Source organism: Hipposideros armiger, unplaced genomic scaffold, assembly GCF_001890085.2.
Source record: "Hipposideros armiger isolate ML-2016 unplaced genomic scaffold, ASM189008v1 scaffold_573, whole genome shotgun sequence".
NCBI lineage: Eukaryota > Metazoa > Chordata > Mammalia > Chiroptera > Hipposideridae > Hipposideros > Hipposideros armiger.
This window is the reverse complement of record NW_017731923.1, coordinates 496,829-512,392: the sequence shown is the minus strand read 5'-3', so window position 1 is coordinate 512,392 and position 15,564 is coordinate 496,829. Positions and strand designations below refer to the sequence as shown.

The 15,564-nt window shown below is 48.0% G+C and overlaps 1 protein-coding gene across 1 annotated transcript in view; it reads right to left on the bottom strand.

The window, feature by feature from the left end:
• CACNA1E (calcium voltage-gated channel subunit alpha1 E) overlaps nt 1–15,564 on the bottom strand; it is a 536,284-nt gene that overhangs the window by 495,821 nt on the left and 24,899 nt on the right. The window lies entirely within an intron of this gene.

Below are 15,564 nucleotides of genomic sequence, written 5' to 3'. Positions count from 1 at the left end.
TGGGCTACTGTGTGTAGCCAGCAGCCAGCGTGAGCGGCCAGCAGCCGCAGTGAGCGGCCGTCCAGAAGCCAGCGACTGATGTGCCTCGCCCGGGAAGAACGCAATGATGGTGCCAACTTGGGCCAGTGAAGCAACGTCCTCCACAACTAGACTGAGGAACAAAAGAACAGCAACTTGTCTGTTCCCCTTCCCCCAATTCCCCAGCACTGTTCCCATCCCCCCAGTTCCCCAATAAAAATCTTTAAAAAAAAAAAAAAAAGAGGAGGAGTCACCGTCCCTGCAACCCAACCTGCAGGGAGCCCACCTGGATACATCCTACCTCTGGGAGAATGCCTGCAGGCCTTGTTCTGTTGGAAGGGCATCTGCTCAGCCAGGTAGACTAAACTGCTCTTGGATGTGCCTTTGTTTGCCCCAATTTGCCACTTTGAGGCCCTTGAGCTCCTGCCATGTCACCAAAGACCTGACCTTCCCACCACTGGTTAAATGGCCAAGACCTTCCCACACAAGGGCTCCTTGCTTCTTGCCCACTGACTTTGCTTCACGTGTTTGCAAAATAACAAACACAGTGAACATCTGTTAAACAATGTACACATCTGATCTCATATTATCCTTATCTCTACGTTGTGATCTCATTAATACATCACATCTTGGAGAACTGAGGCTGACAAAGGTTAAGTGTCTTTATTAAAGCCCCACACTATATAATGCGTGGTAGAGCTGAGATTTGAACCTCTGGCTGTATGGTGCAAAAGCCTGTTCGCTTAACCATTTTGTTAGTCCCCCTCATCCTCATCACTTAAGCACTAAGAACACATGCAGTTTGCAGCTAACTAAAAACCAAGCTGCTGCACATTATTCTGGGAATACCGGGTGAGGGGGCAAGCTGTACTGCTCAAGCCACAAGCCCTGCTTATGTATTGGGTTGTCGGAAAAGTCATGACGCATGTTTGCAACAGATGGCACTAGTTCATTTTTGGAAGTACTAGAGTCAGTCACATCTATGTTATTGCTATGTCATTTGACAGCTGACAGTTCTAGCTTCATTCTAAAAAAAAATTGAGCGATTTTGTTGAGTTTTGGAGATTTTACAACAAGTTGAAGATGGGAGACCAAACTGTGCATTTTCGCCATATTTTACTGTTTTACTTCCATAAAGGGAAGAACACGCGTCAAGCTTGTGAAAAGTTGCATAAAGTTTATGGTGACAATGCTCTGCAAGAATGTCAGTGCCAACAATGGTTCACGAAATTCCATGCTGGTGATTTTTATCTCAATGACGCTCCTCAATCAGGGAGGCCCACCGAGGTTGATGACGACAAAATAAAGGCATTGATCAAGTCAAACCCATGTTACACAACATGAGAGATTGCAGAAACATTGAACATCCATCATTCAAGTGTTCACAACCACCTGAAGAAGCTGGGATATGTAAGCAAGTTTGATATTTGGGTTCCACATGAACTCAAAGTTCATTGGACAGCACATATAAACATCTGCAATATGGTCATTAAATGTAAGGAAAATGATCCTTTTTTGAAGGAACTGGTAACTGGTGATACGAAGTGGACTGTTTACAACAATGTGGTGTGCAAATGGTCTTGGTCCCAACATGATGATTCGCCTCAAACAACATCGAAAGCAGACATTCATCAGAGGAAGGTTATGCTCTCAGTGTGGTGGGATTTTAAAGGTGTGTTTTTCAAGCTCCTACCGAGGAACCAAACAATCAATTCGAATGTGTACTGTCAGCAATTGGACAGTTTGAACAAATCCATCATCCAGAAACGTCCAGAGCTTGTTAATTGTAAAGGAGTTGTGTTCTATCGCGACAATGAGAGACCACACACAAGTTTGATCACCCGTCAAAAATTATTGGAGCTTGGTTGGGTTGGGTTGCCACACCCACCATACTCGCCTGACCTTGCACCATCAGACTTCCACTTGTCTCACTCTCTTCAAAACTCCTTGCATGGTATAATGTTCAATTCAAATGAGGCTGTAAATCAGCACCTTGTTCAGTTTTTCACAAATAAAAACAGGTCCTTCTATGAATGAGGAATTATGAAGCTCATTGAAAGATGGCAAAAGGTTATCGAACAAAACGGGCAGTATATCATTGATTGATCTTTGTTCTTTATATAAATAAATGACCTTTGAAAAACAGACAAAATACGTCATGACTTTCCCAACAACCCAATAGCTCATGCAACATCTGCTGCTTCTCAGGCTTTCAGGTGCATAGAAATCACCTGGGGATCTGGGCCAGATGCAGACTCTGATTCTCAGTTCAGGTAAGCCTGAGAGTCACCTTTCTAACAAGCTCCCAGATGATGCCATGCTGCTGGTCGAAGGACCACATTCTGAGTAGAAGTGCTCTGACTCACCTGACTGTGCGTGACTAATCAGGCCATCCCTTAAAGCCAGCTGGGAGGGGCTTTCTGGGCTAGAGAAACAGCAGGAGCAAAGGCGTAAAATCCTGAGCGTGTATGGTGCCAAGTATGTCAGGTCCCTGGCAGGGATGGGACCCATGGCACATGGGAAAATCCACAGAACACAAGTCTCAGAAAACAAGTCTGGAAAGAAGGTTTGGAGTCAGACTGTGAAGAGCCTTGAGTACGATGCTAAGACATTTATGAATCCAAATTTCCACATCTTTTTAACCATACCTCTTTTATGGTGAAATTATCCATTTCTAGCTTCTTATTACCCATCCTCCCTATTAGAAATAAGATGCGGTGCACGTATTAGAACGGTGAGGTCTGCTTCCCTCCACTGTCTCTGGGAGGTTACATAACAGCCCTGAGGACCCCACCGTAATTGGCTTGGGTGTAGCTCTTTCTCTCTGATTCTCTTGCTGGGTGAAAATGATGAAAACCAGCACGTTTCCAGCTTCTCTTGGTAGCTCAGCATGAACCAGGACCTGATGGGCACCACACAGTGGAGTAATGAGATTTCATCTACTGGAGAAGAGGTTATGTAACTGGAAATTGGCCCATTCGCCATAACAATCAGGGAAGGTCGGACAGCTGTGTTTTGAGCTACCTATCCAGGGTCTGAGGAGGGCGGGGAGTGGAGATTCACAGGGAGCCTACTAGAGATGCGATTCTAAATTATTCGACTTGACCATCCCCTTGGACGTGCCAGGAGGTTGGAGGGCTCTGAGGAGGGGCCTCTGTCTCCATGTCTCAGAAGCTCTCCTGCTCCCCTCACATGGAGCTCAGGCCTTGTCTTTCTGCTTCCCTCTCTGACCTACGAGAACAGTGATTGTCAGGACTGCTGGCCCTCAAATATTTCTACCTGACTCAGAAAGGGGTGTAGGAAATGGTGAGAACAGGGTGTTCCTTCCCACCTGGTCCCCACATTCTGAGAGAGACAGAAGGAGAGGGACAGAGCAAGAAAGCTCTACATCTTCACTGTGGCACAGAAACAAATAATGAGCTTTATTCACTGGCCTGACAATGGCGTGAGCTTCGGCACAAAAGCCCACATCCAAACCAGCCGTTGCCATAACTCTGTCAGAGCAGGCGGATGACAAAGGATTATCTCACATGCATATGCACACTCACTCTCCACAGACCAAAGCGAAAATTAAACACAGGCAGAAAAGACAAATCGATGCTACCAGTGAGTTCCATAGCTAGTGTGTAGACATCCACATCTCCTGAGGACATGTAAAAGGTCATTCCTAGGTCCTGTCCACAGAAACTGGACTTCAGTGGTCTGAGATGGAGCTTGGAGGCTGTGTGCAGGCCCACCAGGCAGCCAGCCTGGTTCAGGGAACCACCGAGGTTCCCCCGGGAGGGCTTGCCTAGGGTCCCCCTCTCCTTCTTTCACACAAAAGGTGTGACCCTGAGTTGGCAGCCCTTCAGTTCCAGTCCCACTTTTTATGGATCAAGCACTTATAATGTACCTATATCCCAGGCACTGTTGTCAACGCTTTACAAATGTTAATTCATGTCATTAATGCAGGCCTTAGACCAATTCTCGAGGCAGCTACTATCATGATCGGCCCATTAACAAAGGGGAAACTGAGGCACGGAAGGTTCACTCATGTGCACAATGTCATGCAATTAAGTGCCGGAGCCAGGATTTCAGCCTAGACAGCCTGACGTTAGAATGAGTGCACACACAGATTGGCTGCACACGGCCTATTTGAAAACTCACATTCAACAAAACTGTGAGCGCCTTGAGTCCAGGACGAGGGTTAGTCACCCGGCACGCAGAGCAGGCCCTCAGTAAGCATCACTGGATCTGGGCTAGGTATTTTCACATGGAGTTCCACATTAGCCCTCACCAGCCCTGCCTCACATATGGTCTTTGTTCTCCCCCTCTCCCTCGCCGAACGGTGACAAGTCTCATTGACAACGGAGTGGATATACACAGGTACACCCCGGCTGTGCTTTTCAAACTGCTTCTGCCATCCATGGCGAGGAGCCATTGCAGCCGTCCATTCTGCGGGATTCTGTGACATGTCTTCCTTGGCAGAGGAAGCAGGGATGACAGGAGGTGCTAAGACAACGGAGGAATGAAGGAGGCAGAGTTTACTGTTCAGGAGGTCCATTAGGGAGTGCTCACGGACCAACACCCATGGAAGGGAAGGGAAGGGGCCGAGGGAATAGAGCTGCAGTGCAGGTCTGACAGCCTCAGCCAACCCCATGGGGAGCGCTGCGCTGAAGCGGCCCACAGTTCTCACAGTTCTTACTGAGCCACAAATGCCAGGCCCTTCTGTTTCTTCCACACCTGCCTTTAAACAGCAGCAATGAGGAAAGAGAAAGAGGAAGGTACATACATTCCTACCTTTAAGGGCATGACGCGGATGTTGTCACAGCATGTCTGCTGGCCTCCGATTGGCCCAACGTAATCCTAGTGACCGTCCCAGCTACAAGGGAGGCTAGGAACTGCAGCTTTAGCTGGGTAGCTCAGTGTACACCTAAAAAATCTCTTATTCCAGAACCAGAGGAGAAAAGATATTGGGGCGCAGCTAGCTGTCTCTGCCATAGGTACCTTGAAAACTAAAACTAAGCAACTTATTATTCCAAGAGACATCTGAGTTATATAATAAATAAGGTGTAAGCATAATCACTGTATGACTTCGCTGTGAACAATTTTGCCTGGAAATATAAACACTGATTTTTACTTAACCAAAAATTATAAGATAGCTATTGGGAGAAGATGAAGGGAGAGACCTGAGTATGTTGAAAGGGATAGAGACATGGATGAAAAAGAGAACCATTAACCTTTGTAGAAAGTCAACAGGGCATGCTTCAAACATAAAAAAACAAGAACTAGGGCCAGCTGAGTGGCGCATTGGTTAGGAGTTGGCTTGGGATGCCAGCTCTGAGCAGCAGGACCGCCGGTTTGGATCCCACATGAGGGCCAGTGACGCTGTGCCCTCTCCAGCTAAGATGGTGAACGACAGCTCAACCTGGAGCTGGGCTGTTGTGAGTCACCCGCGACGGTGTAGACTGCAGTGGCTGCAGTGGGCTGCCATAAGCTACCGTGAGTGGCTGGCAGCCAGTGTGAGCTGCCGTGAGCCGCCGTGAGTGGCCGTCCAATGGCTGGTGACCAACTGCCTCACCCAGGAAGAGCGCAATGATCACAATACCAACATGGGCCAGTGAAGCAACGTCCTCCACAACTAGACTGAAGAACAAAAGGACAGCAACTTGTCTGTTNCTGTTCCCCTCCCCCAATTCCCCAATAAAATATTTTTTTAAATAAAAATAAAAAATCAAGAACTAGCAGCACACTAATGTAATTTGGAAATATGGAGGCTAAAAAGCAGAAGAAAGAGCTAAAAGTTGTCTCTGGGAATTTTAGATAAGAAGTAGGATGGGGACTGATGACTTTCATTATAATCCTTATAATACTTTTTTAGCTTTGAAGTTCATGTATATACCTTACGTTGATGAAAACAAGAATTTAAGATATGGCCTAGGTGTAAAAAGAAATCCTGCGTAGTAAAACAAATATGCTTATAGTTTGCTTATTTTGAAGAATCCATCAGCCTGACTATAATCAATTTTTTCAACTTTCTATCTCAATGACCACAGAACTCAGTGTTTTCAAACTCCCAGGTGATTACCTGGGCAGCTCTGCTCCACACGCCTCTCCTCCTCTCATCCACCAGCAGACTAGCCCAGGCATGTTCTTCCCAGGGAGCGAGCAAGAGGGAAGCAGAAACACACAAGGCCTCTTGAGGTCCAAGTTGGAAACGATGCAGTCACTTCCACCTTATTCTATTGGCCCCAGCAAGTCACATGGTGAATCCCAGATTCAAGAAATAAGGAAATAAAATCCACAAAGTCTCATGGCAAAGGGCCTGAGTAAAGAGCGGGAGAAGAATTGGGGCATCGGTGCAATCTACTACATTCTCTCTTGGACAAAGAGAAATAATACCATCCAAACCAGGCTAGTGGTCCATCCTGAACACGAAGGCGGTCTCTGTGGAATCAGTCATTTCCTACAAACATAGCCTCCATGGTGGCACAGCCTGAGAGAGAACTCCGGACTCCAGGATCTGCCATCCTGTTCTGCCCCAAATACCATAGTCTCTGGGCCTCCTGAGGGGCTGGTCTAGGGTGAGAAGGGTCACCTCATGGACCAATGGAGCAAGGCACAGAAGCGGCACAGGCTTGGGCTCTCGGAAGGCTCCTGGTACCTGATTTGGTTGGAGCTGAGGAGGAGGAGGACCCAGAAAGGGAGGGTGAGCGTAGCGTCTGGGGGTCTATAAAGCTCACAAAATGCCTCTGCGGCTTAGTGGAGAGGGCCAAGGCTTGACCTCAGCATCAGAAAACCCACTTTCCAATCCTGGCCCTGCCACGAACTAGCCAGGGCCTCTGTAACTCATTCAACCTCTCCAGGGCCAGTTTCCATATCTAGGAAATGGAGATAATGCCATGTTCCTCATAGGCTTGACTTCGGCTGTTCCCATAAAATGGGCTTTGCCAAGTGCCACTAAATGTCCTCTGAAGTTGTGTGACACCTACCACCCACAGCCCCAGGCATCACAGCCCACCCCGCCCTGGGGTGGGAGTGACATTTTCCATCCCCTCTCCAGACACTGCTGGTTCTTCTGTCCGCAGAGCTTTCAGGCCTAGTGTGACTCCCCCATTCCAAGCCGCCACAAAAGCCCTCTGCACTTTCTGGTCCCATTTCGAAAACTCGATGACAGTTTTCTCTCCCTGCAAGGCTGGGCCCCCGGCTGCCCCTCCCTTGGCTGGTTTAGATTTGTCATCCGTATCTCATGGCTTGATTATTCTGTTCTCTCTCAGCAGGTTGGCCTCACGCCCCCACATTAAAGGTCAGCTCTTGGACGGTATTATCGCTGAACAGCTAGAGAAAGCCTCAGAAGCTGACTCCCCTTTCTCTAGCTACTAAAGCATTTTTTTTAATCCATCAACCCCCCAAGTGAGACCCCAGGTCCTAAAATGGGCTGTTCCCTGTCCCCTCAGACAATTTCACCTTTAAAAATCTTGTCTAGGCTCCTCTCCCTGAGTGACCCCCATCTCCCTTGAGATGACAAACCACCAAATCCATCCTGTCTACCTCGCTGAGCGGCAGTGCTCACACGTGGCAGCCTCAGGAAAAGACGGGCGGTGAGGGGCTGTGCGGGGTCCCCCAAACTGAATTTTCCCAGACATACAGGCAGCAACTTATGCTCACCAGCTCCCACTGATCTCAATCTGCTGGACGAGGCCAGAGAGAAGGGTGAGAGTTGAGGCTATGCCTCAGTGAGTGTCCGGACAGGGGCCAGAGCAGATGGAGAAGAGGAGACAATTGCCAGTCAGCCAGGCCAGTGACTGACCTGAATCAAAGATGACACCATCCTCAGGTGGCCTCTGAGCCAAGGCCTCTCAGACTAGGGGACACTCTTATGGCTCCTCTGAGGGGTAGGTCCTAAGCTCTCCCTTATGCCAAAATCAACAAATTCAACACTTCTGTCCACCAGTTGACAAATATGTATTAAACCCTTGCCATGTAGGGGTTGGATTAGGGATAATGTGACAGTGAATAAAAGAGACAGGGTCCCTGCCCTTGTAAAACTCACTCATGCACAAGACAGATCATAAACAGCTACAGCAGCCAGTAATTAAAATTATTTTAGACTGTGAAAAATTCTGTCCAGAAAATAAATACAGTGCTGTGATAGAGCCTGGCAGAGCACTGGCCTCCTAGTGATGAGTGGTCAAAAAGGCCTTTGGGAGCGGGTAATGTTTAAGCAGAGACCCCAAGGGTAAGGAAGAGTAGAAACAGAAGGAGGAGAGGCTGCATGTGCAAAGGCCCTGAGGCAGAAAGCGCTTGGTGTGTCCTAGGATGCATAAGAAGAGCCATGTGATTAGAGCAGAGTGTGAGAAGAGGGGGCAGAAACAGCTGGGGAAGCAGGCACAGCCAGCTCACACAGGGTGGGAAGTCACAGAAAATGCTGGGTTTTGTTAAACTCATTGGAGAATTTTAAGCAGGAAGCTGACATGGTTAGTATTTTGAAAAGATCTCTTCTCTGGTGTGGGGAAAATGCAAATCAACTTTAAATCAGAGGAGATGGGGTTTAGGATACCAGAACAAAAGGTTTTCTGATAAATAGGACCAGCTAGGAAAGGGGCCTCTTGCTAGAAAGTTCTTCTTGCAAGCACTTAACAATAAGATAGAACTGTCTCCCTGAAATGGTTTATAATTGTCTTACTTTGGAACAATGGTCTAATTCTGGTTCCTACATGAGCTATTATATATCTCAGATGAATTTGTCAGTTCTATAAAGCAGAGAAAATATTTACCTGCTCTGCCTTTTTTAATTGAATGAGATAGTAAATTTTTTAAAACTTTGAAAACGTTGTAGGTATTCTTATTCAAATAAAGCAACAGAACTATGCTGAGACGTCTGCTGTGAGCCCTGCTCTGTGGGAAACACGAAGTTCTTTTTGTGAACAGAGCCTCTCTCTAGGGAGCTTACACTCTGAGTTGGGGAGATAGGACAGAAAAAAAAAAAAAACATAAAAAGTTAAGTAAGAATCAGGTACTGAAATTTCAATTCAAGACAACAGAAGAAATATCGTAGGTTGTATATGTGAGCTCACTAAATGGATTGTAAAGAAAATGTCTGGGACTATTAGAAATGGGGGGAAATCACACTTGGCCATACTTGGACAGAGAATTTCAGGTGTGGCTGTCTTGGACCTGGGCCCTGGAGCCACCACAAAGATTGGGAAGGCATTTCCAGAGGGGAAATGGACTGGAGAGTTCAGGGTGCATTGGGAGGGTAGCAGGGAGGGGTCCTGGACAGTCTAGTCACTGATTGTTGCAAATATATCCTGAGTTACACGTGAATTAGCATAAGCAAGGACAGATCTGGGTTTTGTGATGCCTGAAACTTATGTAATTTTTGTGCACTCTGTTAAAAAAAAAAAAAGAACACAAAATCATATAAAATTAGGTATGAAGAACACATTTGTTTGAATAAGATAAAAAATAACAAGCTATTATTGGAGGCTTAGAGAGAGAGGACCTTTTCTACCAAGATCTCTTTAGGCAATTTACCAGAAATGCTGACATAGCCGTTCCCCTCTCCCCTTAGGACACTCAGCTCCCAGTATCTCCCAGTACCTCGAGCCTCCACCACACAACATGTTCCAGGTAAATCTGCCCCTGAGCACAAGCAGACAAGAGGTCGATGTAGATTCAAGTTCAAGGCAACAGAAGGAGCCAGCAAGTCTGTAGAGCAGGCCCTGGGCAAGGCCCCCACTCGGCAGTGAAACACAGGGGATGGTTACTGAGGTGACCAGGCACATGAACACCTCCAACTCACTTATGCATTTGGGTGACTGCTGTTCTGTATATGTCCCTCACATGAACCCCAGCTTAGCCCCTTAGTGGGGCTAGTGGCTCATCTCATTTGCAGGAGCTGGGCCTTTGAGTAACGGCAACAAAGCTGGAGAGTTCAGCTGGCCCAGCAAGTCTACCGTATGGATTTGCTGAGCGCTTCCAGTTATCAGCAGGTTAACACTGGTTCAAGCATGGCAGGACCCAGGTCTTCCCATCATGCATCAGGCTCTCCTGCTCCCAGAGTTTCATGTGCATTCTGTGACCTGGGCTCCAAATTGGTAGGAGGACTCTTTTTGACACCCCAACTCTATAGTTTCCACAGCTGTGCAGAGCAGAGCCCGGGGCTGGGTAGGGAGGGTGAGTAAGAAGATTTCCCCCAGCTGGAGACATTTCCCACCTTTACATCATCATTAAAACAGCATCACGGACTGTGTGCTCCAGAAAGTACCTCAGTCATTCAGTACAGAGGGTTGCAAATATTTAATCACCTTTTCTCCAAAGGATTCTTATCTAGAAGGCCAGACAAGCAGAGCTGAGGATTGCCTCCACATCACTCACATTCCTTGTTCTCCTAAAGCACATTAAACCTGGCACCGAGTCTCTACGCATCATGCTACCTAAGGAGTCCGGTATCAATAATAGCCAGTCACTGGAGCAGCCTCTCCCTCATCCCATCACTGGGGAGGGGCTCTGCCCCTCATCCCCATCATCTACCATTGCTCCTTACACTGAGGAGACCACCCTCCCTAAGCCTCTCCTACCCCCCCTCCCCCAGCCCCTGCTGTTCAGGAAGACACAGTAATACCTTTTGGTGATTCCATTCACCATTCATATTTGACCACAGAGACCCACTCATGGCAATTCTCAAGGCCATAGCCTGACCTCCAAAAAGCACTGACCACCACCATCTTGGCAGACAAGACACAGGCCTCCCCGCTCACTGGCCCCTGCCAGCCCCTCTCTCCCAGGAAGGGTCACTCTGACCCAGACTCTCTCCTCTCCTCCAGCGCTACCCACCTCCACACAAAACTTAGGTTGGTCCTCCCCGTGCATGACTCAAATGTTGTTAACAAATTGCTAGGTCTAGGAGGCTAGAAATCCAAAAAGGAAAGTATGACTCCCTTCTTTAGATGATGGGAGGAAAACTACCTCATTCTTTGGAGTCTCTCATGACAGCCAGAACAAAGCATGAATTAACAGATCAATTAATATGTCAAGGGATGATCCCACCATTCAAACGAAATAAATAAAGCAGGACTTTTCTGGTGAAGAGGGACAGTGTTCCTGGTCCCCATTATCCATCCCTATGATCCCTGAGGGTCAGTGGTTGGAAGACCACTGAGTGCTACAGCACCCACCCATCCCCACTCACTCACTCTCATTTCATAGATGAGGACATTGGCGTGGTTTGCCCAAAGTCAGCCAACTAATCAGACCCTCCGCAGGTCCCTGACACCTCCCCAGGGGCTCTCAAAGGGACAAAGAGAAAGAAAGGGCAGGACTCAGGAGCTTTTTCTCAGCAGGTACCCCAGAAAGGAGCCTCCTCTGCCCTATAAAGGGCTGTTTGTTTGGTTTTGTTGGCTGTTGCTGCCTGCTCAGGGTCTGAGCCTTTCAATTCTGAGCTGAATAATGGAAGGAGAGCAGGGCCTGGGAGCCAACATGCTGTCTGCCCCAGCTCACCTGAGAGAGGTTAGCCTGAAGGGTGTACAAGACACTCCGGGCATCTGCCAAGCGGAACCCTTCTTCTAGAGCTGTCAGAAATGCCACCAGGGGCTGGAAGACATTTACTCAACATGAAGCATGGTTCCTGGAGAAGGGGAAGGAAGCTATCAAGAGACCAGCTCAACCAAATGTTGGCAGGCGCTGAGGTGCCTGAAACTCACTGGTGAGATGCTTGGAATGTGCACATTGCAGAAAGTCTGAAGCCATCTGGTTAACAGGTATGCATGGATAGGAAATAAATATTCTGCTTTTGAGAAAACTGAATCATTAAAAACCTCTCATATGTCAAAACAATATTAGTCAGGACCGTCTAGGATATGCCGCAGTAACAAATAAATCCTGAAATCTTAATAAAATTAATTTTCATTTTAAAGGCTTGCTATAGCAAAGATTTAGTTCTCGTTCACAAGAAGCCCAGTGCATATCAGGAGACCCGTCTCTATCTTGCAGCTATGTCCTGTGGACACATGGCCTTCAAGGTAAGGGAAGAGAGAGATGAAGGAAGGCACATGCGCCTTAACTGCCTCCATGTGGAAATGGCTCCCATCAGTTCCGCCCGTGGTCCATTAGAAATAACCAGGTGCATGGCCCCAGTGTCGTTAGAAGGGAAGCCAGCGTATCTAGGGAGCACATGGATATTTGATGAGCATCTGAGTCACATCAGAGTTAAACTCCCAGCTCTTTGCCCAAATGTCTGGTCTTGTTCCTAGGGCATTGCCATAAACATCTATTCAGAAGAAGGGGGAAAAAAGGTTAAAATAAAGAAATTAGGGGTGAGCAGGTTATCAGAGAGACCAAATGTAAAGGGTGTTCCAGTGGCCCAGAAAACACCGAGGGCTTGGGTGTAAACTAAGGGGGAACTGGGCTGGCTGCAGAGGACCCTGAACTTGAGAATGCAACTAGAGTCTGCCACCTCACTCTCCAAGGGGCCCAGAGGCCGGGGGTCCCCCTGCCCCTAGGCTTTGAGGCTTCCCAGGCTCTGGAGAACTGTCCCCTGCCTAGATTTCCAGCTCCCTCCAACCCTACTGCCCCTCACTCTCCCAGCTCCAGCCACCTCAGACCTTCCCTAGTTCCTCACAGATTCTGAAAGGCTCTTTCCTGACCCAGAACACCCCCCTTCCTCCCAGCTCAGGAGACCTTCCCTGACCCTCAGACAGGGGCAGGTCCCCCCCTCTGTGCCTCCCCAGCACCCTGTTCTTCACCCCATCATAATATAATAAGGACCTTTGATTGTTATCACTTCTTCCCTCTCAGGCTTCAAGCTCCCCCAAAGCAGCGCCCATTTCTACACGGCCCACCACTGTTTCCTCAATGCCTAGCACAGTGGCTGGCACATAGTAGGGCTGAACCACTATTTCCTCAATGAATGAGCAATCCAACAGCAACACTAGGATTTAGGTTGCTCTAAGCCAGGAGTTTGTGTCTGGTTTGTTCATGGCTACATCCCTAGCGCCTAGAAGAGGTGTTTGTTGAATGAATGAATGACCTTCAGAGCCAGTAAGGTCAATTTAGATGCCTCCATTTTATAAGTGAAGAAACAGAGGCCCAAAGAAACCAAGGACCTACTCACAGCTTCATGGTTCCAACAGCCAGGCTGGGCAACCGGTGCCAACAAGTGACATAATCTGTAATGCTCTGCCTGTCCCTTTTTTTGGAGAAAAACACATGCAGGTATCAATGCTTTCCAGAAGCAGCTGCCCAAAGTATTTATGTGTGTATGGACGTATTTATTCCCTGCCCTGCTCGACAAAGAACTGGAGGCAGTTCGTATTTTTGTGTTTTTCCAAACTCAGGAACAAAGCAAGACGTAAAAGCACCTGTTCAGAAGGAGGGGAAATAGCACCACAAGCAGAACCAGTTTCCTTGGCCAGAGCAGAAAAGCTCCAGCAAAGAGGGTTTTCTCCATAATCAAATGACCAAAATTAGTGACTAAGAGGAGCAGAGCAGATGTGGAAGACTTCAATTTTGCTGAAAGATTTGGCACAATGTCTCAAGGAACTGAATTTGCAAAATTCCTGTGTAAGAACAGTGTCACTTGTAATACAAATCTGGCTGTGGGGCCACATATGGGGGCAATGCTGACAGCAAACCCCTCCAGTGTGATGCTGTATTCCCTGCCACAAACCTCCTTGTCTGCAAAGGCCAGCAGAGGGCGCCTTCAGGAAGCTGCAGCCATAGTGACAATAATAAAACATGGTGTGTTCCTTTATAGCAATCCTTCCAGCCACACCCTTATCAGGCCCTCACCGTCTAAAGAGAGGCTCAAAACAGTTAATCTCCCAAATTCGCAGAGCATATGAGTGGCTGAAGTCCAGCTGTACAGTCCACTGCTTCCCGCCCACTTGTGGTTGTAAAAAGGACTGAGGGAGTGGTTCCTTGTGGGAGGGACATTTAACTCCTTCAGGACACATGAGCATCATACATTTTAATGCCCACAAGGTAGTAACTGTTGCCCTGCTAGATCAATTAGTCCCCCTGGTGAGCGTTTTTCAGTGATCATTTCTTACAAGGGTCAGTGTGGACTCAAGCTAAGGGCAAAAGAGGCTACAGTGGTTCCCAGTCTCTGAATCTAACCACAGATGCTTCTCTAGAGAGCCCAAGGTTTTTATGAGCAATGTCCTTCCTGCTTGTCCCAGGAAATAGTCATATCCCAACTGAGCCCTTAAATGTTCTCCCCCAAATTCATGCATTGTTGTTCGCCATGACAGATGCCACCACCCAATATTATAAACCAGAGACCTCAAGTCATCCTTGACACCTCCCTTTTTTTCAGCTCCCCAAATTCAACCCCCTGCAAAGTCCATCTGGCCTCCTAAATACTATCCATATCCACCTTCTTTACCCCATGTCACTCCCGCCACCTCAGTCCAAGCGGTCACCAAGTTTGCTTGAGAAGATTCCAGCAGTTTCCCACCACTGTTCTCCTGTCCCTCTAGCTCCTCCCAGTCTATCCTCCACACTGCAGCCAGAAAGCACCTGAATATGTCCATGGGGACATGCCACTCTACTTCCCTGCTTATCAAGCTCTCACGGCTCCCACTGTACCCAATCTTTAACATGGCCTTCAAGACCCAGCACGCCCTGTCCACTGCTGCCTCACCCCCTCACTCTCCACGCTCCAGATACACAGGCCTTCTCCCTGCTCCTTGCTGATACTACATTCTCCCATGTGTCCCATTACTGTGCTGTTCCCACCATTCTCTGCCCCCACCTACCTCCACCAACCAGACTCCTGGTTATCCTTCAAAGCACAGCTCAGATGCCATGTTCCAAGGAAGCTGGGTCAGATCGGCCCGACAGACACCATGTGTTGAGGCTGTACAGCGCCTCTCGCAGTTTAAGTCAGATAAGACTCCATGACAATGGCCCACGTTCATTCACTCGCTGCTTCATTCCTAGCAACAGGGGCATCCCCTGGCACATGAGCAGAACGCAGTAGATGTTTAATGGGGGAAAGAAAACAAAAAACACTTAATGTAGCATGGACACAGCAGGTAGGGAATCTGAGCATCACGGGGATGAAAGATCTTGACAAAGGACATGAAGTCAGCAAGGATTCAGCAGCCCGTTGAATCGCTGGAGATAGATCAGGTAATACGCCCATCTGACACGAATTCAAATGTTTCTGTTCAATAAGATTGAAGGTCAAGAGAAGGCAAGTCCAAAACACACACAACACCAGACCCGGCGGTGACAAGGGCTGGCAAGGGAGGGCCCGGGTCTCCATCTCTTCTCAATTATCCACACAACTAAGGATGCGTAGACCATGGAAGGGTCATAAGCTGGAGCGCCAAGAGGGTAAACCAGGGGCGGCCCAGTGGCTCAGTTGGTTACAGCGCGTGCTCTGAACAACAAGGTTGCTGGTTCAATTCCCTTCCATCCCGCATGGAATGGTGGGCTACGCCCACCGCAACCAGACTGAAAGCGGTGACTGGACTTGGAGCTGAGCTGCGCCCTCCACAACTAGATTGAAAATGACTTGACTTGGAGCTGATAGGTCCTGGGAAAAACACAGTTACCAAT